Source organism: Oncorhynchus keta, chromosome 11, assembly GCF_023373465.1.
Source record: "Oncorhynchus keta strain PuntledgeMale-10-30-2019 chromosome 11, Oket_V2, whole genome shotgun sequence".
Taxonomy (NCBI): Eukaryota; Metazoa; Chordata; class Actinopteri; order Salmoniformes; family Salmonidae; genus Oncorhynchus; species Oncorhynchus keta.
The window spans coordinates 43,206,824-43,230,587 of record NC_068431.1 but is presented as its reverse complement, the minus strand read 5'-3'; the positions used below and the strand labels follow the sequence as shown (position 1 = coordinate 43,230,587).

Below are 23,764 nucleotides of genomic sequence, written 5' to 3'. Positions count from 1 at the left end.
TGTATCATAAACAGAGCCCTGTATGAGACAGAGAGATACAGTGTATCATAAACAGAGCCCTGTATGAGACAGAGAGATACAGTGTATCATAAACAGAGCCCTGTCTGAGACAGAGAGATACAGTGTATCATAAACAGAGCCCTGTATGAGACAGAGAGATACAGTGTATCATAAACAGAGCCCTGTCTGAGACAGAGAGATACAGTGTGTCATAAACAGAGCCCTGTCTGAGACAGAGAGATACAGTGTATCATAAACAGAGCCCTGTCTGAGACAGAGAGATACAGTGTATCATAAACAGAGCCCTGTCTGAGACAGAGAGATACAGTGTATCATAAACAGAGCCCTGTCTGAGACAGAGAGATACAGTGTATCATAAACAGAGCCCTGTCTGAGACAGAGAGATACAGTGTATCATAAACAGAGCCCTGTCTGAGACAGAGAGATACAGTGTATCATAAACAGAGCCCTGTCTGAGACAGAGAGATACAGTGTATCATAAACTGAGCCCTGTATGAGACAGAGAGATACAGTGTGTCATAAACAGAGCCCTGTATGAGACAGAGAGATACAGTGTATCATAAACAGAGCCCTGTCTGAGACAGAGAGATACAGTGTGTCATAAACAGAGCCCTGTATGAGACAGAGAGATACAGTGTGTCATAAACAGAGCCCTGTATGAGACAGAGAGATACAGTGTATCATAAACAGAGCCCTGTATGAGACAGAGAGATACAGTGTGTCATAAACAGAGCCCTGTCTGAGACAGAGAGATACAGTGTGTCATAAACAGAGCCCTGTATGAGACAGAGAGATACAGTGTGTCATAAACAGAGCCCTGTATGAGACAGAGAGATACAGTGTGTCATAAACAGAGCCCTGTATGAGACAGAGAGATACAGTGTGTCATAAACAGAGCCCTGTATGAGACAGAGAGATACAGTGTGTCATAAACAGAGCCCTGTCTGAGACAGAGAGATACAGTGTGTCATAAACAGAGCCCTGTATGAGACAGAGAGATACAGTGTATCATAAACAGAGCCCTGTCTGAGACAGAGAGATACAGTGTATCATAAACAGAGCCCTGTATGAGACAGAGAGATACAGTGTGTCATAAACAGAGCCCTGTCTGAGACAGAGAGAGATACAGTGTATCATAAACAGAGCCCTGTCTGAGACAGAGAGATACAGTGTGTCATAAACAGAGCCCTGTCTGAGACAGAGAGATACAGTGTATCATAAACAGAGCCCTGTATGAGACAGAGAGATACAGTGTGTCATAAACAGAGCCCTGTATGAGACAGAGAGATACAGTGTATCATAAACAGAGCCCTGTCTGAGACAGAGAGATACAGTGTATCATAAACAGAGCCCTGTATGAGACAGAGAGATACAGTGTGTCATAAACAGAGCCCTGTATGAGACAGAGAGATACAGTGTATCATAAACAGAGCCCTGTATGAGACAGAGAGATACAGTGTGTCATAAACAGAGCCCTGTATGAGACAGAGAGATACAGTGTGTCATAAACAGAGCCCTGTATGAGACAGAGAGATACAGTGTATCATAAACAGAGCCCTGTCTGAGACAGAGAGATACAGTGTGTCATAAACAGAGCCCTGTATGAGACAGAGAGATACAGTGTGTCATAAACAGAGCCCTGTATGAGACAGAGAGATACAGTGTATCATAAACAGAGCCCTGTATGAGACAGAGAGATACAGTGTATCATAAACAGAGCCCTGTCTGAGACAGAGAGATACAGTGTATCATAAACAGAGCCCTGTATGAGACAGAGAGATACAGTGTATCATAAACAGAGCCCTGTCTGAGACAGAGAGATACAGTGTATCATAAACAGAGCCCTGTCTGAGACAGAGAGATACAGTGTATCATAAACAGAGCCCTGTATGAGACAGAGAGATACAGTGTGTCATAAACAGAGCCCTGTATGAGACAGAGAGATACAGTGTATCATAAACAGAAGCCTGTATGAGACAGAGATACAGTGTATCATAAACAGAGCCCTGTATGAGACAGAGAGATACAGTGTGTCATAAACAGAGCCCTGTCTGAGACAGAGAGATACAGTGTGTCATAAACAGAGCCCTGTCTGAGACAGAGAGATACAGTGTATCATAAACAGAGCCCTGTCTGAGACAGAGAGATACAGTGTATCATAAACAGAGCCCTGTCTGAGACAGAGAGATACAGTGTATCATAAACAGAGCCCTGTCTGAGACAGAGAGATACAGTGTGTCATAAACAGAGCCCTGTCTGAGACAGAGAGATACAGTGTATCATAAACAGAGCCCTGTCTGAGACAGAGTAAGGCAGTGTGAAACCCCAATAGGGGCGACGGAAATAGGCAACGCCATCTCTCAGAGGTGCTGGGTGTCATAGGCTGTATACCGCCTTCTACTGCACCCTGATGTAGCCCACTATGTCCCCACTATGTTGTCAATCTGAGACACACTCCTTGGCTCCGGAGGATGCAATAGGCTAGCTTACAACACTGTGAGCAAAGATTTTGGAAAAGTGAACGGGAGAGAATGTCAGAGGAGTAGACGTAGCTTCTGGCTGTTTCGGCATAACAGTAGACGATGCTATTCAATTTCAGACATTCTATGAGATGTTGACTGATGGAGACAATACAGTGGGATGAAGAATAGACCAGAGCTTTATTAACACTGTTTCGATTCCATTTTCTTAGCAGCAGTCGATAAGATACCGACAGCGGGGCCAGACACCGATACACACCATGATAACTGGGTGCCCTTTCGGCAGCTCGTGACACAAAGCACAGCACCCACGCTACGTTTGACACCATCACACACATGACTTGCCGAGCGCAGCCTATGTGATGACAGCCTGAACAGGGGTAAAAGGGGATCCATTAGCCGAGCGGATCCCAGGATGGGAATCACAAGTCTCGCTCTCCAGAAAAGGTCACCAGAGGAAGTGTTACAGTTTAAAGTCAGATGTGATTTGATTATGCCGGTGTGTGTGTGTGTGTGTGTGTGTGTGTGTGTGTGTGTGTGTGTGTGTGTGTGTGTGTGTGTGTGTGTGTGTGTGTGTGTGTGTGTGTGTGTGTGTGTGTGTGTGTGTGTGTGTGTGTGTGTGTGTGTGTGTGTGTGTGTGTGTGTGTGTGTGTTTGGAAGGAAGGAAGGAATACTTTCCTCCAGCAGCAGAAACGCGTCTCTAATAATTCTGAGCTATCATCCCAGAATGCCTTGCTCTATGAATATCTATGTGTTGTAAATTGATCATTTCCCTTGGTTGGCTGCTCTCAGACGCGCCTCTCTGAAACAATCTCCAGCCACATCAGTGCAAACTGCATGAAATATATGCTGTTTTCAAGCATTCTGATTATCAGTGGTTACACACTGGACATGGAAATATGTTCCAGGAAGAAACTCAGCAAATTATACCATGATTATTGTGAAGCAGGCAGCCATCTCTCAGTCTCTACACACATGCATGAATACATGAGTAAATCCCATAATATTCTGGAGGACTGTATGAATGACCCAGACCAGGAGGATGGGATGTTCTTGGGTCTGATTGAATCCATAATAAGCTTGGATGAACGTTCTTGTCTTACACAACGGGCTGGCCCACAAACGTATCAATCACTGCGCTCACTCAGAGCATTGGCTCTGGTAATTATATATCTATGCTTCCTCTCCTCCACTTAGTGGGAGCCCAGAGTCTGGTAATTATATATCTACCCTAAGAGGAGTATTAGAGGATGGAGAGAGACAGCAGTCCCATGGGTTTGGACTGAGCTGCACCAGGGACACACGGGTGAGTGAGGAAGGGAGGGAGGAATGGGAGAGGAAGGAGTAGGAGAGGGAAAGAGTGAAGGAGGGAGAGAAAATGTGGATGGTAGCAGCCCTCCCAGCCCATTGAAGTGGGTGGAAACAAAGGCCCCTGAACAGACTGGAGCCACATGAGAGACATTCTCCCCTTCCCTCACTCCTCCCCCCAGTCACTCCTGCCTCTCTCCTGTGGGCCAGTCTAACCACAGCACACACAGCACAGAGTCATGTCTCCCCCATATAACTCCCCTCTCCTCCCCCTTTACTCTTCTTCACTCATCATCCGCCCCGCCCCTATCTCCTCCACTCTGTCTGTCTGTCACTGGGACTGAGAACTAGATAGCGTCTCGAGTTCCCTCGCAAAATGGCTCCTGTCAAGATGTGTGTATGCTCGCTTCTAAAAAACATAAACGCTGGAGTTAGTCAATGCTCAATAACCCTGGTCGGCACTCTGCTCTAACGGTAATGGCTCATATTCATAATTCACAGGCTGGCTGCTAGTGGAGGAATGTGGAGACAGGCTACTAGTGAAAAAGGTCCAATGAGGGCATAGAGCCTGTGATGACAAGCTTGATAATAAGATACTCAAGGCCATCACATTTAGAGAAAGAGGGAGGGTCATTATGGACAAAGCAACAAAACCTCCAGATTGCTACTTTTCACATAGAATGAGAGAAATGGCAAAAAAGAAGAGACAGAACATGTTCCTATCCTCCACTCCTCAGAGGAAGAGAGACAGAACATGGTCCTATCCTCCACTCCTCAGAGGAAGAGAGACAGAACATGGTCCTATCCTCCACTCCTCAGAGGAAGAGAGACAGAACATGGTCCTATCCTCCACTCCTCAGAGGAAGAGAGACAGAACATGGTCCTATCCTCCACCCCTCAGAGGAAGAGAGACAGAACATGGTCCTATCCTCCACTCCTCAGAGGAAGAGAGACAGAACATGGTCCTATCCTCCACCCCTCAGAGGAAGAGAGACAGAACATGGTCCTATCCTCCACTCCTCAGAGGAAGAGAGACAGAACATGGTCCTATCCTCCACTCCTCAGAGGAAGAGAGACAGAACATGGTCCTATCCTCCACTCCTCAGAGGAAGAGAGACAGAACATGGTCCTATCCTCCACTCCTCAGAGGAAGAGAGACAGAACATGGTCCTATCCTCCACTCCTCAGAGGAAGAGAGACAGAACATGGTCCTATCCTCCACTCCTCAGAGGAAGAGAGACAGAACATGGTCCTATCCTCCACTCCTCAGAGGAAGAGAGACAGAACATGGTCCTATCCTCCACTCCTCAGAAGAAGAGAGACAGAACATGGTCCTATCCTCCACTCCTCAGAGGAAGAGAGACAGAACATGGTCCTATCCTCCACTCCTCAGAGGAAGAGAGACAGAACATGGTCCTATCCTCCACTCCTCAGAGGAAGAGAGACAGAACATGGTCCTATCCTCCACTCCTCAGAGGAAGAGAGACAGAACATGGTCCTATCCTCCACTCCTCAGAGGAAGAGAGACAGAACATGGTCCTATCCTCCACTCCTCAGAGGAAGAGAGACAGAACATGGTCCTATCCTCCACTCCTCAGAGGAAGAGAGACAGAACATGGTCCTATCCTCCACTCCTCAGAGGAAGAGAGACAGAACATGGTCCTATCCTCCACTCCTCAGAGGAAGAGAGACAGAACATGGTCCTATCCTCCACTCCTCAGAGGAAGAGAGACAGAACATATTCCTATCCTCCACTCCTCAGAGGAAGAGAGACAGAACATGGTCCTATCCTCCACTCCTCAGAGGAAGAGAGACAGAACATGGTCCTATCCTCCACTCCTCAGAGGAAGAGAGACAGAACATGGTCCTATCCTCCACTCCTCAGAGGAAGAGAGACAGAACATGGTCCTATCCTCCACCCCTCAGAGGAAGAGAGACAGAACATGGTCCTATCCTCCACTCCTCAGAGGAAGAGAGACAGAACATGGTCCTATCCTCCACTGCTCAGAGGAAGAGAGACAGAACATGGTCCTATACTCCACTCCTCAGAGGAAGAGAGACAGAACATGGTCCTATCCTCCACTCCTCAGAGGAAGAGAGACAGAACATGGTCCTATCCTCCACCCTCAGAGGAAGAGAGACAGAACATGGTCCTATCCTCCACTCCTCAGAGGAAGAGAGACAGAACATGTTCCTATCCTCCACTCCTCAGAGGAAGAGAGACAGAACATATTCCTATCCTCCACTCCTCAGAGGAAGAGAGACAGAACATGGTCCTATCCTCCACCCCTCAGAGGAAGAGAGACAGAACATGGTCCTATCCTCCACTCCTCAGAGGAAGAGAGACAGAACATGGTCCTATCCTCCACTGCTCAGAGGAAGAGAGACAGAACATGGTCCTATACTCCACTCCTCAGAGGAAGAGAGACAGAACATGGTCCTATCCTCCACTCCTCAGAGGAAGAGAGACAGAACATGGTCCTATCCTCCACTCCTCAGAGGAAGAGAGACAGAACATGGTCCTATCCTCCACTCCTCAGAGGAAGAGAGACAGAACATGGTCCTATCCTCCACTCCTCAGAGGAAGAGAGACAGAACATGGTCCTATCCTCCACTCCTCAGAGGAAGAGAGACATAACATGGTCCTATCCTCCACTCCTCAGAGGAAGAGAGACAGAACATGGTCCTATCCTCCACTCCTCAGAGGAAGAGAGACAGAACATGTTCCTATCCTCCACTCCTCAGAGGAAGAGAGACAGAACATGGTCCTATCCTCCACCCCTCAGACGAAGAGAGACAGAACATGGTCCTATCCTCCACTCCTCAGAGGAAGAGAGACAGAACATGGTCCTATCCTCCACTCCTCAGAGGAAGAGAGACAGAACATGGTCCTATCCTCCACTCCTCAGAGGAAGAGAGACAGAACATGGTCCTATCCTCCACTCCTCAGAGGAAGAGAGACAGAACATGGTCCTATCCTCCACTCCTCAGAGGAAGAGAGCCAGAACATGGTCCTATCCTCCACTCCTCAGAGGAAGACATTGAGGAGATGAGGAAGAAAAAGCAACGCAGAAAGAAAAGAAGAGAATTCCCATGATGATTGACTCTTCTATTCAGTGGCTGCCCTGTTATTTGGGGGTAGTGGGCCGGCGGGCTGCGTTGCCATAGCAACTTGTGTAGCGTTCTCTCTCTAGCCCTAGTAAGTAGGAGAAGGGGAACACGTCTTCCTACTGTAGTGCCCTGCCTCACCTTGGACCTATCACCATGTGTTGATAACAACTCACCGCTCTCTCAATAAGAACAAACCAGGGGACCACAGTGTATACAGACATCCTAGACCTAGTCCTACACATGGCTACCATCATAGTTTCCTTTCTCCTTTTACAAAGCGTGTCGGCCCCTAGAGTGCGTCTGGTTTCTGTCCTCAAGCATTTGTTAGGGGGCGACCTCCTTTTCATAAGCCTCACCTCTCACTTTACAGTTTATTACTGAAGATAAACCATTCATAATTCTGTGGTCTGGTCTCCTCACAGAGCCATCAGCAACAGTGTTCTCCTCAACCTGACAGTCTTATAAGAGGAATTAGGACAGGAATCTCAGCAGGCAGGGTGTGAAATTAAAGGATTTGAATGTTGAAATGATAAACACAGGGATCTCACACACACACACACACACCACGAGGAGCCAGGCAAGGTCAAACATGCCAAGCTCCAACAGAGCAGCATGTGTCATGGCTATTCATATACGGCACACACACACACACACACACACACACACACACACACACACACACACACACACACACACACACACACACACACACACACACACACACACACACACACACACACACTGAGCGCCCTGCCGTCTCTCTGATGGAAAGGCGCTGAGGTGTGTAAGTGAGAGGTGGTCCATCACCAGCAGTAGGTTCCTCAATCTGCTGTCGTACCATAGCCATGCAGAGCCATACCCAGCTAGAGCCATACCCAGCTACAGCCATACCCAGCTACAGCCATACCCAGCTACAGCCATACCCAGCTACAGCCATACCCAGCTACAGCCATATCCTGCTACAGCCATACCCTGCTACAGCCATACCCAGCTACAGCTATAGCCATACCCAGCTACAGCCATACCCAGCTACAGCCATACCCAGCTACAGCCATACTCAGCGACAGCCATACCCTGCTACAGCCATACCCAGCTACAGCCATACCCAGCTACAGCCATACCCAGCTACAGCCATACTCAGCTACAGCCATACCCTGCTACAGCCATACCCAGCTACAGCCATACCCTGCTACAGCCATACCCAGCTACAGCCATACCCCTGCTACAGCCATACCCAGCTACAGCCATACCCAGCTACAGCCATACCCTGCTACAGCCATACCCAGCTACAGCCATACCCTGCTACAGCCATACCCAGCTACAGCCATACCCAGCTACAGCCATACCCAGCTACAGCCATACCCAGCTACAGCCATACCCAGCTACAGCCATACCCAGCTACAGCCATACCCAGCTACAGCCATACCCAGCTACAGCCATACCCTGCTACAGCCATACCCAGCTACAGCCATACCCAGCTACAGCCATACCCTGCTACAGCCATACCCAGCTACAGCCATACCCAGCTACAGCCATACCCTGCTACAGCCATACCCAGCTACAGCCATACCCTGCTACAGCCATACCCAGCTACAGCCATACCCAGCTACAGCCATACCCTGCTACAGCCATACCCAGCTACAGCCATACCCTGCTACAGCCATACCCAGCTACAGCCATACCCTGCTACAGCCATACCCAGCTACAGCCATACCCAGCTAGAGCCATACCCAGCTACAGCCATACCCAGCTACAGCCATACCCAGCTACAGCCATACCCAGCTACAGCCATATCCTGCTACAGCCATACCCAGCTACAGCCATATCCTGCTACAGCCATACCCAGCTACAGCCATATCCTGCTACAGCCATACCCTGCTACAGCCATACCCAGCTACAGCTACAGCCATACCCAGCTACAGCCATACCCAGCTACAGCCATACCCAGCTACAGCCATACTCAGCGACAGCCATACCCAGCTACAGCCATACCCAGCTACAGCCATACCCAGCTACAGCCATACCCAGCTACAGCCATACCCAGCTACAGCCATACCCAGCTACAGCCATACCCTGCTACAGCCATACCCAGCTACAGCCATACCCAGCTACAGCCATACCCTGCTACAGCCATACCCAGCTACAGCCATACCCAGCTACAGCCATACCCAGCTACAGCCATACCCTGCTACAGCCATACCCAGCTACAGCCATACCCTGCTACAGCCATACCCAGCTACAGCCATACCCAGCTACAGCCATACCCAGCTACAGCCATACCCTGCTACAGCCATACCCAGCTACAGCCATACCCAGCTACAGCCATACCCAGCTACAGCCATACCCAGCTACAGCCATACCCTGCTACAGCCATACCCAGCTACAGCCATACCCTGCTACAGCCATACCCAGCTACAGCCATACCCAGCTACAGCCATACCCTGCTACAGCCATACCCAGCTACAGCCATACCCTGCTACAGCCATACCCAGCTACAGCCATACCCAGCTACAGCCATACCCAGCTACAGCCATACCCAGCTACAGCCATACCCTGCTACAGCCATACCCAGCTACAGCCATACCCAGCTACAGCCATACCCAGCTACAGCCATACCCTGCTACAGCCATACCCAGCTACAGCCATACCCAGCTACAGCCATACCCAGCTACAGCCATACCCAGCTACAGCCATACCCAGCTACAGCCATACCCAGCTACAGCCATACCCAGCTACAGCCATACCCAGCTACAGCCATACCCAGCTACAGCCATACCCAGCTACAGCCATACCCTGAGGTCAACAACCCTAGCTACAGCCATACCCTGAGGTCAACAACCCTAGCTACAGCCATACTCAGCTACAGCCATACCCAGCTACAGCCATACCCTGAGGTCAACAACCCTAGCTACAGCCATACCCTGAGGTCAACAACCCTAGCTACAGCCATACTCAGCTACAGCCATACCCTGCTACAGCCATACCCTGAGGTCAACAACCCTAGCTACAGCCATACCCTGAGGTCAACAACCCTAGCTACAGCCATACCCAGCTACAGCCATACCCAGCTACAGCCATACCCTGAGGTCAACAACCCTAGCTACAGCCATACCCTGAGGTCAACAACCCTAGCTACAGCCATACTCAGCTACAGCCATACCCTGCTACAGCCATACCCTGAGGTCAACAACCCTAGCTACAGCCATACCCTGAGGTCAACAACCCTAGCTACAGCCATACCCAGCTACAGCCATACCCAGCTACAGCCATACCCTGAGGTCAACAACCCTAGCTACAGCCATACCCAGCTACAGCCATACCCAGCTACAGCCATACCCTGAGGTCAACAACCCTAGCTACAGCCATACCCAGCTACAGCCATACCCTGAGGCAACAACCCTAGCTACAGCCATACCCAGCTACAGCCATACCCAGCTACAGCCATACCCTGCTACAGCCATACCCAGCTACAGCCATACTCAGCTACAGCCATACCCTGAGGTCAACAACCCTAGCTACAGCCATACCCAGCTACAGCCATACCCTGAGGTCAACAACCCTAGCTACAGCCATACCCAGCTACAGCCATACCCTGAGGTCAACAACCCTAGCTACAGCCATACCCAGCTACAGCCATACCCAGCTACAGCCATACCCTGCTACAGCCATACCCAGCTACAGCCATACCCAGCTACAGCCATACCCTGAGGTCAACAACCCTAGCTACAGCCATACCCAGCTACAGCCATACCCAGCTACAGCCATACCCAGCTACAGCCATACCCTGCTACAGCCATACCCAGCTACAGCCATACCCAGCTACAGCCATACCCTGAGGTCAACAACCCTAGCTACAGCCATACCCAGCTACAGCCATACCCTGCTACAGCCATACCCAGCTACAGCCATACCCAGCTACAGCCATACCCTGAGGTCAACAACCCTAGCTACAGCCATACCCAGCTACAGCCATACCCAGCTACAGCCATACCCAGCTACAGCCATACCCTGCTACAGCCATACCCAGCTACAGCCATACCCTGAGGTCAACAACCCTAGCTACAGCCATACCCTGCTACAGCCATACCCAGCTACAGCCATACCCTGAGGTCAACAACCCTAGCTACAGCCATACCCTGCTACAGCCATACCCAGCTACAGCCATACCCTGAGGTCAACAACCCTAGCTACAGCCATACCCTGCTACAGCCATACCCAGCTACAGCCATACCCTGAGGTCAACAACCCTAGCTACAGCCATACCCTGAGGTCAACAACCCTAGCTACAGCCATACCCTGAGGTCAACAACCCTAGCTACAGCCATACCCTGAGGTCAACAACCCTAGCTACAGCCATACCCTGAGGTCAACAACCCTAGCTACAGCCATACCCTGAGGTCAACAACCCTAGCTACAGCCATACCCTGAGGTCAACAACCCTAGCTACAGCCATACCCTGAGGTCAACAACCCTAGCTACAGCCATACCCTGAGGTCAACAACCCTAGCTACAGCCATACCCTGAGGTCAACAACCCTAGCTACAGCCATACCCTGAGGTCAACAACCCTAGCTACAGCCATACCCTGAGGTCAACAACCCTAGCTACAGCCATACCCTGCTACAGCCATACCCAGCTACAGCCATACCCTGAGGTCAACAACCCTAGCTACAGCCATACCCTGAGGTCAACAACCCTAGCTAATTTTCCCCCAACATTGGATTAAATCACCTCGATCTCAACATTTAGATGGACTGGAAAATAAAGGTAGGTTTTGCGACTAAAGACACCCTTCTAGGTAGCTACCCACCGATTTTAAGTTAAGTTTAAGTTAGGTTTAAGTTAAGTTAGGTTTAAGTTAAGTTTAAGTTAGGTTTAAGCTCAGTTTAAGTTCAGTTAGGTTTAAGTTTAGGTTTAAATTCAGTTTAAGTTAGGTTTAAGTTAGGTTTAAGTTAGGTTTAAGTTAGGTTTAAGTTAGGTTTAAGTTAGGTTTAAGTTAGGTTTAAGTTAGGTTTAAGTTAAGTTAGGTTTAAGTTAGGTTTAAGTTAGGTTTAAGTTCAGTTTAAGTTAGGTTTAAGTTAGGTTTAAGTTAGGTTTAAGTTAGGTTTAAGTTAGGTTTAAGTTAGGTTTAAGTTAGGTTTAAGTTAGGTTTAAGTTAGGTTTAAGTTAGGTTTAAGGTAGGTTTAAGGTAGGTTTAAGCTCAGTTTAAGTTAGGTTTTGAGAGTTTTCAACAAAGTAACATATATACACATTTTGTGGGACACGCAGTACATTGTAAAATTCAACTGCACGACAGACACACATCATTTAATATCCAACTTTTTACCTAAACTATTCATACTTGGTTTTAAACTGTTATCTACTTTCTCAAAGCATAAGATTTGTCTGTAAAATAAATAATGAGACATTATTTGGTTACAACACTGAAGAAGATGTTGGTGGAGAACCATTTTTAAGAGTCATGAAAACTTGACAAGTGAGTCATTTTTATTTTTTTACTGGAAGGCTGGACAACGAGTCAATTATCTAGTAAACACTTCGGATACGAGGTTAGTGTCTCTTTTTTAAACAAAATTAAACAGATATACCTTGCAATTGAACAAAATAGTAAGGTGGCCAATAACTGCCGATAGCACGTAATGTATTGTTTTGCTAAACCGCTTACCAAAATGCTGATAGTAGTAGTATTTCCACTGAAATGTCAAGCATGCTAATTGCTAACCCGTTAGCTAACATTTTTACGACACCAACAATTCCAAAACATTGATGGCTTGATCACAAGATAACACCGTTGAAGGTAATATATTTCTTAAACGCTGTTGAATACGCTGATAATACGGGGTGCTATGCTACACCCTCTCTAATGGGTTCCAAATGTATCAACAAACCATGGTCTTTTTCCTGGAACACCATCTCTCCTGTAATTATGTGAGGCTGGTGCGGTGCAAGTCCCCTCCCCCACACCTGCACCGTCCTCATACAGAGGCCCTGATGAATAATTTCACACTTTTCTCTCCCTCTCGGTCTCTCTCAAATTAATGACGGTACAGCTAGAAGAGCCACCCACAGGGTGATCAGTCTTTCTAAAGGACTGATATGTATGGGGAGGCAGGGGGGTGAGGTGGTTAGCTACAAACGCTGTATGAAGAAGGGAAAAGAAAGTGAATACATAAAAAACGATATGTTACATGTTTCGCCTGCCTTGTTTCTGATACGGCATTCTGTTTGAAGTTGTGGTTAAAGGGCCACGTTTGGGGAGCCAGACAGGGATAGGCTGAGGCTTGTATTTTGACATTCAAGAGTAGTGTGTGTGTAAGTGCATGTCGTACGCGCGTGCGTGTGTGTGTGTGTGTGTGTGTGTGTGTGTGTGTGTGTGTGTGTGTGTGTGTGTGTGTGTGTGTGTGTGTGTGAGTGTTATATTAAAATGTTTGATTTGGACATTATTCTGCATTATGTAGTACACTTTTCTTCTGTTGTCCCCAGTCCTAAACCAACAGATTTCTTATGTAATTGTAATCTAAGTCCCATTTGAAACCAGAGGTCAACCACAGTCTCCAAAACATAAACGGGCCATTTCACACATTCCTATAGGCGAGAGGAGTGTCATTCTGAAAATCCCCTGTAATTAAATCACACGCTTCCAGGAAGATGTGTTAGAAAGAAAAACATTGCCATATTTGTGGTGGGACACACCTTCCTCCTACCCAACCACAGCCCCTACCTCCTCCACACCTCCCTTCATCTCCTCACCACTCCTCACTCTATCTCCCATTATATCCTCATCAAAAAACAGTTTTGTATCCCTGGAGGATATTTATTCTCATCTGTCAATGTTTGATTTCAACATGGCTGCCTGAGTGACTGACGTGTCCCAGCTGTTGTTGCTAGCCGCTAGCCTCGAGGTGTTGCTCCTCCTGGTCGCCAGGGAGATAGATGAGTGTGTGTCATCTGCCTGCCACAGGAATGAATGGAGACATAAGTGTTGTGTTGAGAAAACCTGCCATATCATTACTTCCTATCTGGATGGAGAGCAGGCAGCCCCATTGACTATGTCCAGTTGTCCATATACTGTACCTGCCCTGGCGCCATCATAATGCACCTCAGTGACCGTGAGGTCAGATCCTTTCACCACAGAGAGGGGTTATTTGGACCTTCCAGACAGATCCTGTGTTGAGAGAGCTGATTATTGATCTGGTCATTGGAGGACTGACCTAAAATGATGTCCTGTACATCAGTGGAAACAGACGTACTGATAGCATTGAAAGGTCAAGGGAGATGGGATGTTGACCATGGAACAGATGAGTGTATAGGCCAAAGGTTCATCCGTTTTGGGTGTGAGTTGGTACACATTAATGTCTGGCTGGAGAAACCCACCCCGCAAAGTTGGAGTTTGCCCCCCTTCCGTAAAAAAAATATCAAATGCCTCAGACACTCACAAAGTATAGACTACCGATCGCTGTCCATGGTTCTGAAATTGCGAAGTCTACACGGCTTCCTATCAGATTGTGTAGTGCTAGTGCTTGTAGTAGCCTATAGCTTTGCTTTAATGGATGCATGTTTATTTTTATTTGGTCTTCATTTTCTCAGTTTAAGCCTAACATTTATGTTTCACAAAGCTATAGGCGTACGATGTCGCAATGCTGTCTGGCGGAAATGAATGCATTTACAGTTATCAAAGTGGGAAATTCAAACATTGCAGATTGTAAAAAATGTTTTCGATGCAACAGCATACTAATCAGTGGCCAATAGATTTTGGAATATACAACTGTCCTGTAGGCCTATAGCTTACCTAAGGTGTCCTCACTCTCTCTTGCAGCTTGGATAGAAAGATTGTGCTGCATAAAGCCAGTCTATTAACGCCAAATAATACAATCAGTCCATTGGGGATATACGTCTCAGCACTTGTTTGCTTACCAGTGTTCACAGAAGGGGGGACGGTCTCATGAGCATCGCTGGATCTCTGGCAGTCATCAGCTTGGTTTCTGGGAGAGGAGGAGGACGAGAAGGAAGTCCAGCACTCTCACTAGAGGAACTGTCACTTTTCTCAAGGGGAGGAAGAAGAGGAGGAGCAAGGCCAGTGTCATGGCCGGGCCAGACAGCGAGAGCTCTGTCAGGACTGGCAGGCTGCTAGTGGTAGCTGCTGCATATGTAGGCCTACCAGCTTCCAACTGGTGTTTTGTCAGTTGAGGACGAGCTGTAATTTGAGCTTGATCAGATAAGACTTTTCTTGCTGTGTTTTGTGCACCGTTCGGTCTTGTCTTTTGGTTAAACATCTTGAACAACGCATTCACTTTCCATCCGTGTCCGACCTGATTCACCTAACTTTTTGGAACTTGATAGCCAATTAGGCGAGGAGCTGAGGTGCGCTGCCACCAGTGCCGCCTCTGAGAAATAGACGAATTAGATGCATGAGTCTGTCTGACTCACCTACTACCATGTAGATTGGACAACACAAACACTTTGCTTACTACATGTGGAAGTTAAAAAGGAGGGTTACTGTCAGCATGTTTATTTTCCATTATGCCAGTGGTGAGGACGGGACTTGAGATAGTCTGCTCCCTCTATTCAGGGTTAGTCTTGAACCTGGGCTATGCAGCTGCTGTAGCTCCTGCAGCTGTGTGTGTGTCGGTGTGTGTGTGTGTGTGTGTGTGTGTGTGTGTGTGTGTGTGTGTGTGTGTGTGTGTGTGTGTGTGTGTGTGTGCATGCTTGAGAATGAGGAAATTGATGGGGGCTGGTGTAAGTTTTTAACTGGTGATGGTGGAAAATTAGAGCAGCACAGATTGGCAGCATCTGTCCAAACCACACACACACACACACACACACACACACACACACACACACACACACACACACACACACACACACACACACACACACACACACACACACACACACACTCTCTCTCCCTGGTGTTTTCCTGTCTCTTACTTCAATCCCCTTTTCTCTCTGCTTCTCCCCTCGACTCCCATCCCCCAACTCTCTCAACTCCTCCTCCCCCATATTCTTTTCTTCTTTTTACTCCTCTCTGTTAGAACCCTTCTCTCTAACGTCTCTCCCATTCTACATTTCCTCTGATGGCTTTGCCTTTCTTTTCTCTCTCTCCCCTGCTCGCGGTGCGTTCTCCGTTCCATCCCCCTCTCTCTGTATCCCTCTCTCCTCATTTCTCCAGTGTCTCAGGAATGCCTGTCTAAACCTTGCGGCCGCTCTCTGTGGCTTCTCCTCTGTCTCAGCTTTTCCCTCCAATGTAAAAACAGCTTCAGCTCATTATCAACACAAGGCAAGCGTAAGGAAGAAGGCACAGACGAGACAGATGGTTCTAGTCTATATATAAATCACCCCAACGGCCTGCCACAACCTCCTTATACGACGCCTAGTTAGGAGAATCACATCAAGTCCATTTACACAGAAATGAGTGTGGTGAGGTTGAGGACATTACTGCCGTCTTCGTCGTTACAAATTAACTAAGATTGAAGCTGCGGCTTTCAGAACCCAGGCGACAAACGAATGACAAAACCATCTGCTATACGACAGCCAAGAAGCCAGCTAGGGCAAAGGCATGGATCACGATACATCAGCTCCATAAACGTCTCCTTAAATTCCACTTAGCTAAATCACAACCAGAGGGAGAGAGAAAATCACATAAAATCAGGTTAACGTGAGCTGCTGTAAATATCCTTCCACTACCAGGCTTCACAGTCACAATGGCCCAGTAGACTGCTGATGGTGCGCCTGCTTTATGTGGTATCTGGTCTCTTGGTTATATAAGACGTGCAAGTCCCCCACCAACTGTATGCAAAGCCATTAGCTGTAGAGCCGTTGGCTGGAATCCCAGCCTATCAAGTTCAAGAGAGTCTCGCTTGCCAAATATAATACACTATAGTGAGAGGGAAAGTTGTGGCAGTTGTTCAACACGGAAACACACGTTTCAACGTTCAAGGTTAGATGAATGTTCTCTTGCTTCCCCATCCCACACGCCGAAGACATTTCTCCATTCATACACATCTCCCAAACACCGCCAACCTCCTCTACCTTTCCCATTCTATACTGTTACTGGCCTCTGGCCCTGTAAACCCAGAGACGGACAAACGCTAACTCATCCCAAACACCTCCGACCTCCTATTAAGAGGTCGGGAAAAGAACGCTGTGGCAATCAAACTGAAACTCCCAAGCAGAGTGTATTTGCAGTAACGTGGGTCTGGAAGACCTCGTTTCCACTTTCCCTATTCATCATCATTAAAAGGGCCATCTGAACACGTTAATTAGTGTGCAGAAGACACTCATGCAAAGGACCAGGAAAACAGCATGAGTGCACACACACAAACACACACCCTGCTTATACAAACAGAAGAGCAGCCGTCCCTGTGGCAGTGTCCTCTGCTGGGGTATGATAGTGATGTGTGTGTGTGTGGGGGAGGAGGGGGGGCTGATGGGGCTGATAGGGGCTTAGGTTGGCACGCTGACAGAGCCTTACTGGCTCAGGTAGCCCACAGCTCAGCCAGCCTTTGGCAGTGACAAATGGACCCAATTTCCATTTATTTATCTATCTGTGGAGTGGAGGGAGCAACGCAGCCAGGCCTGGCCAACAATAAATCCTCATCCCGTTAACCCTCTCCCAATAAACACAAACATCAGGCCCTCAACCTGCAGGCGCATGGCGTAATCACACATATACACAGACACACACAAACACACACACACACACAAGCATACAAAAAGACACACACAAACACATACACACAAGCGCACAAAAAAGAGACACATAAACGCATACACACAAGCGCACAAAAAGGGACACACAAACACATACACGCACACAAAAATCATTGACATTGCATTCAAACACACTATTCATTCAACATATATCATCATCCCTTACATGCACACATGCCAGGATAGCTGTATGGAGAGAAAGGACAAACTCCCTGGCACACATAAACACACAGAGCGAGCAGTGTGAGGCTAAGGCCACCCCCTTTAACATGATCATTTGTTTCTGCTGTCATGCCGGAAAAGGCCTGAGTGAGCCAGCCATGAGGAATGATGGGGTGGGAGAGGGGTGGAGGGAGAACACATATATACCATTTAGATCTGAGACGGGTGAAGGAAACAGCTGAGTGAACAGAGGAGAGGAGAGGAGAGGAGAGGAGAGGAGAGGAGAGGAGAGGAGAGGAGAGGAGAGGAGAGGAGAGGAGAGGAGAGGAGAGAGAGAGGAGAGGAGAGGAGAGGAGAGGAGAGGAGAGGAGAGGAGAGGAGAGGAGAGAGGAGAGGAGAGGAGAGGAGAGGAGAGGAGAGGAGAGAGAGGAGAGAGAGAGAGAGAGAGAGAGAGAGAGAGAGAGAGAGAGAGAGAGAGAGAGAGAGAGAGAGAGAGAGAGAGAGAGAGAGAGAGAGAGAGAGAGAGAGAGAGAAAAGAGAGAAAGAGAGAGAAAGAGAGAGAAAGAGAGAGAAAGAGAGAAAGAGAGAGAGAGAGAGAGAGAGAGAGAAAGAGAGAGAGAGAGCGAAAGAGAGAAAGAGAGCGAAAGAGAGAGAGAGAAAGAGAGCGAAAGAGAGAGAGAGAAAGAGAGCGAAAGAAAGAGAGAGAGAGAGAGAGAGAGAGAGAGAGAGAGAGAGAGAGAGAGAGAGAGAGAGAGAGAGAGAGAGAGAGAGAGAACGGGGTGAGGGAGCGAGAGACACGAGCAGCCTGGCATTCTGTTTCAATTACAGCAACATGCAAACAGGGCAGGCCAGCCTCATGGAACCAGCCTTCTCCTCCCCTCCCCTCTCTTCACATGACAAAGGGGCCTCCCCTGTCAGCCTGTCACACACACACACCCCCACACACACACAGGCCCTCTGAGCGGCCAAACAGGGCCACAGAAATGAAGAGCATCTGTATTCAATCTGAGAGTCTCCCTCTCCTGATATACCGCATGGCTTTTGTCTCATGGTTTGTCATTCCTCTGCATGCAGACTAGAGCTGTCCTGCTGAATAAACCAGCTGTTAGTTAGGCTTTGTGTCATTCCACTGTGTCATTGCAAAACTACCAGTAATTTACCAAAGTTACCAGAATCTTTGGTAATTTTCATCATTAACAGGTCATCTATGGTAATCTATGGTAACTTTGGTCAGTTATACTTGAATAACTTAAAAATATATATTTGATGGTGTATATGTAGGATAATGTTTTAAAGCTTTGTCATTTTATTTTTTTATTTGTATTTATGATTTGATAATTTTATATACAGTACCTTCAGAAAGTAATCACACCCCTGGACTTTCTTGACATGTTGTTGTGTTACAAAGTAGGATTAGAATTAATCAAATTGTAATTTTTTTTTTTTCACTCTGTAATGTCAAAGTGGAAGTAAAATTCTAATATTTGAAAAACATGTATGAAAAATAAAACACCAACATATCTTCATATCTATTCATCTCCCCCGAGTTAACACATGTTAGAATCACCTTCGGCAGCAATTACAGCTGTAAATCTTTCTGGATACGTCTCTAAGAGTTTTCCACACCTGGCGCAACATTTGCCCATTATTCTTTTCAAAATTCTTAAAGGTATTTCAAATTGGGTGTTGATCATTGCTAAACAACCATTTCAGGTTTTTCCATACATTTTAGTCAAAACTGTAACTCGGACACTCAGGAACATTCACTGTCTTCTTGGTAAACATCTCCAGGTGTAGATTTGTCCTCGTGTTTTAGGTTATTGTCCTGCTGAAAGCTGAATTCATCACTTAATGTCTAGTGGAAACCTGGTTTTCCTCTAGGATTTTGCCTGTGCTTAGCACTATTCCATTTCTTTTTTATCCTGAAGCATACCAATTACATGATTCAGCCACCATTATGCTTGAAAACATGGAGAGTGGTACTCAGTAATGTGTTGTATTGGATTTTCCCCAAACCTAATACTTTGTATTCAGGACAAAACGTTAATTGACCATTTTCTTGCAGTATTAGTTTAGTGCCTTGTTGGATACATGATATGGAATATTTTTATTCTCGTTTAGGTTAGTATTGTGGAGTAACTACAATGTTGTTGATCCATCCTCAGTTTTCTCCGATCACAACTATTAAACTCTGTAACTGTTGTCAAGTCACCATTGGCCTCATGGTGAAATCCCTGAGCGGTTTCGTTCCTCTCAAACAACTGAGTTAGGAAGAACGCCTGTTATCTTTATAGTGACTGGGTGGGTTGATACACCATCCAAAGTATAGTTAATAACTTCACCAAGGGGAATTCAATGTCTGCTTTGTTTCTTCTTTCCAACGGGTTGGGTTAGTTGACAACATCACGAAAATGATGTTCCTACTTCAATGGGGCAGAAGTCCGTAAATTGTTATGATTCTGGATGGCCAGATAGTTACCAACAATGACAAGAAACTGCCATGTGGGGAATCACTAGTGACTCGTTTCAGCTAGATTCATCTTGTTCTTGATACCATGCGGTTTTTTTTAGGTGTTTTGACTGATTTCATGTCAATGCTAATATGGCAAAAAATCACTAGCTACCTAACCAACAACTGTAACGATGTATTTGAGAGACATCAAGTGGTCATTGTGCACATTTATTTATGCTTCAATAAACATTGGAGACTAAATATAGTTGACATGTTGTCACCAGTCTAAGCCAACCCTGTCTGTTTGGCCCCATAGTTGCGCCTGTGTCGGTTGTGTTTCTAAACAACCCGTCTATTTAGGTGCCCTACAATGCAAAGCATTGGAAAAATTCCCTGGTCTTTGTGGTTGAATCTGTATTTGAAATTCAATGCTCGACAGAGGGGCCTTACAGATAATTGTATGTGTGAGGTACAGAGATGAGGTAGTCATTCAAAAATTGTGGTAAATACTATTATCGCACACAGTCCATGCAACTTATTATGTGACTTGTTAAGAATTGCTTTACTCCTGAACTTATTTAGGCTTTTCACAACAAAGAGGTTGAGTACTTATTGACTAAAGACATTCTGGCTTTTCCATTTCTTATTAATTTGTAAACATTTCGAAAAACATAATTCCACTTTCACATTATGTGGTATTGTGTGTAGACCAGTGACAAATGCAGGCTGTAACACAACAAAATGTGGAAAAAGTCAAGGGGTGTGAATACTTTCTGAACGCACTGTAGTTTACATGTGATAAGACCACACAGAGGGCCAGAGATAAAGTTACCAGAATTCTGGTAGTTTACTGGTAACTTCTAAAATGACCAGTGATAGACCGTCCCTTTGCAACACTAGTGCAAACACACACAGCAGGGGCAATGTGAATACCCCCTCAGTGTGAATACCCCCTCAGTGACAGTGTAAATACCCCGTCAGTGTGAATACCCCCTCAGTGTGAATACCCCCTCAGTGACAGTGTAAATACCCCCTCAGTGTGAATAACCCCTCAGTGATAGTGTGAATATTCCCTCAGTGTGAATACCCCATTAGTGACAGTGTGAATACCCCTTCAGTGTGAATACCCACTCAGTGTAAACACCCCCTCGGTGACAGTGAATACCCGCTCAGTGACAGTGTGAATACCCCTCATTTGAATACCCCCTTTGTGAATACCCCTCAGTGACATGTGTAAATACATTCTCAGTGTGAATAACCCCTCAGTGATAGTGTGAATATTCCCTCAGTGTGAATACCCCATTAGTGACAGTGTGAATACCCCTTCAGTGTGAATACCCACTCAGTGTAAACACCCCCTCGGTGACAGTGAATACCCGCTCAGTGACAGTGTGAATACCCCCTCAGTGTGAATACACCCTCAGTGTGTAACCATCCGACTTGCTTGGTCCATTCTTTCACACTATCATGCATACAGCCCACTACACACACAGATACTACACAGAACCCCCGTCCTGTCCCCTGGTCTGTTACCTTACAAACATGCGCACACCAATCTGTGTCTGACTCTGTGCCAGGCAATCAGTGGGCTGGTGGATTTAATTAGCCCTGTGACCATACATATGGAAATGTGCTCCGACTGCGTCCCAGCAAGACACACACACACACACACACACACACACAAATGAAAGCTTGTCACCTCACCATCCGCTCAATGTTCAACACTCCCCAGGGTGGCACACACACACACACAAACACCCACAGTGAGGACGCAGTGGGAGACTCTCCAGCTTAATGATTTTGTCTGATCAGGTGATTTGTATGTAGCACATGTAACTGGTTTTGAAAAGCAGCGGAATGAAAAGATCACGCTTGACTGGCTGCTCCAGGGCTGTGACGCCCAGCTGTGGTGCTGGGGTGGAGAGGGGGAGAGGAACAGATTTGGGAGGGGAGTGAGGTGGGAGGGCGGGCGGGCGGGCGGGGGAAAGGGGCTCAGGGAGAGAGGACTACTTGATCAATAGCTCTGCAGATTAAATGTGAACGCCGCTCTCGTGATCGCTGGGTCCACAGACGACCCCCTCGCTCCGAAAATCAAAGCCTTGTCAAAAAGCGATTTCCGTGGTCAGGAAGGCTCTTCGTCATCATTACAGCAGCACATTGGAGCGGCTGGCCTGGTCAAGAAGTAGAATCACATCACACCTTTCATCTGGGATCAGCCACTAACCTCTAACCACTGACTCATCCTCTGGTTGGAGAACAGGCCTATTCTCACTCAAGCCATCAGTAATATGTTACAGGTGCCCTGGTCAGAGAGACCCACCACCCCTGCACGGTTCTTAACCAGAATTGGCTGATTTAATTTCCAGCTGTATAAATACTGAATAATGTATATAAATGTTAGATTGGTAAAGTGGGCTAGGATAAGGGCCACTCACTCAGCTAAGCTCTATGAATAATGGAATAATACACTGTGAATTATGGATAGATAACGTATATTAGCTCACTCTCATCGCTCCAGCTGTCCTGCGCCTTACGGAACAACCCGCAGCGTTTCCAGATCCAGATAGAGAGGGATGAGAAGGAGAGGGAGGGTTGTTGCGTGATAGGGAAACCATTTCCCATAGAGCCAGATCATGGGGACCTGTTGGGGCAAGTGGAAAAGTGTCCTTGGAGCCCATGGGAGAGTGTTCAGATGTGTCTATCACTGCAGACAGAGAGACAGTGAGCTGCTAGGCCCTGTTGAGTGTAGAGTGGCGTGCTATTAGAGTGATATCCCAGACATCCCAGCAGCAACATGCAGGATCCACTTTGAGTCTGTCCAGGACTGATGACATCATCTCCAGCATCTGCGTGTGTGTGTGTGTGTGTGTGTGTGTGTGTGTGTGTGTGTGTGTGTGTGTGTGTTTATTCCATGCTGTTCAAGGGTTTCTACATTCACAGACCCAGTCTTCCTTTAACTAATGAATCACTTCTAGAGAACGTACAGTGTGTGCAGTCAAAAGCATGGAGACAACAGTGCATCTAACACACGACACCAGGGAAACCAATTAATTTGGACACCTGCTGGCAGGACATTGAAATTAAGTTAACAAATTGGAAATTGGAAAATCGCTGGCAGCAAGAGCCTGTGCATAGTGAATTGTTGAATGGTCCAGTCATATGAATACGAAAGTCAGTAATGGCATTCATTGATGCGCGCTTGCTAACATGCATGAGCTGTTAAGCTACGTACTCCCGAGCATGTCGCTGTGTTGAGGGAGCGTGGTGGAGTGACAGGGGAGGTCTGGGGAACACAGAGAGTGTGTGTACTGTAAATAGTTCACACACACTCCCTGCTGTGTGCTCACAGAGCTGTGTGTGAAACTCCTAATGCCTCCCACCCTGAACCAATCAGACACTAGGGTCAATCAGACACACACACACGTCCAGGCATCAGGAAAATCAGATGTGCCAATGATGACTTGTGTCTAAGAGATGGTACCACGTTCAGTCTTACAGTGTGATGCTGTGAAAGGGGTGTG

The 23,764-nt window shown here is 47.1% G+C and overlaps 1 protein-coding gene across 4 annotated transcripts in view; it reads right to left on the bottom strand.

The window, feature by feature from the left end:
* Positions 1-23,764, bottom strand: part of LOC118390299 (roundabout homolog 1-like) — a 222,119-nt gene that overhangs the window by 67,385 nt on the left and 130,970 nt on the right. The gene's annotated exons all lie outside the window — the stretch shown is intronic.